Raw genomic sequence first — 1,208 nt, 5'->3', positions numbered from 1 at the left:
ATTATTATATAAGAGCATTTTGAGTGACAACATGGTAAAATTAAAATATGACTACGAGACATTTTCGAAGGATTCTGTCGAACCTTAGAAAATAACTCGATAGTCTAATAGTTGCCCTCTTGAGCCACAATTTGTGGGGGCCTCTTCGGCATATAGCCTCTTCTTTGCTTCGTGCCCTAACAACTACTATAGAACACATTTAATAACTATCGTCACTACCGTCAAAAACTAAAAACATTTCCTATTCTAAAACGTGGAATAAAACTAATAAATCTAACGCAACTCTAAAACAATCCTGAAACGAAAAATCGAGAAAGCATACAGAGGGAAACGAGAATTAATATATTAATTGCTGAAAATCCTAAGCTAAAAATTGATTAACTTATTCTATGTTCTACGTATCGCGATTCTACAAGTCTTTTTGTCTTTTATCAATGACTTTACTCTACTTTATTCTTTCAAAAGCAATGACTCTATTGAGACTTTTCCTTTATTAATAAAACTTATTAATATTTATTTAAAAATGTAATGAAAAACTATTGGACTCTCCTTCTTACAAGCGATTATTCTAAATATTAGAAAAGAAATTATACGATTTCGCTCGTAATCCAGAGATTATCCATCGCGAATGTCTTCTTGCTTACTCATTATTAAAAATCTAGAATATTGCGATTCTTTACTATTCTCGCGAGAGAAAAATATTTAAAAACTTATTAAAATATTCAAAATTTCAAATAATTATAATTAACCCGTTTAAGCAAGAAGACTCTATCCTGATCTAATAAATAAATGAAAAATTAACAAACCATTCACGAGTAAATCTCCGAAGAAATTTACTCGTGGTCACTCAATGCTCTTCTACTTATTAATTACAACCAATCACTCGTGCCGATTCGGACCTTTCGTCCTCGACATGATTGAGTGATCGGAGGGACTTAAAAATTAACTTACTACTTAAGAAGTTCTGCGATGGCTCCAAAACACTGGACCGCGATTTAGGTCGAAATTGAGGGTGGACGATTTGTAGTTGGTTGAACATGAGGTAGGTCGACATCGAAGTTGGTTGAGATCCTCTTCAGTGATGCACTGACTCTAATTCGCGGTAGTTATTTATTAACGAACGATCACTGAATTTATTTCGCGAAACTCTATTGTCTTTTATAAGTACAGTCTGTGCGACTGTTAAAAAATCAAAAAACTACGCGAAC

This window comes from Vespula pensylvanica, chromosome 10, assembly GCF_014466175.1.
Source record: "Vespula pensylvanica isolate Volc-1 chromosome 10, ASM1446617v1, whole genome shotgun sequence".
NCBI lineage: Eukaryota > Metazoa > Arthropoda > Insecta > Hymenoptera > Vespidae > Vespula > Vespula pensylvanica.
The sequence above is the reverse complement of the archived record's forward strand: the minus strand, read 5'-3'. Positions refer to the sequence as shown.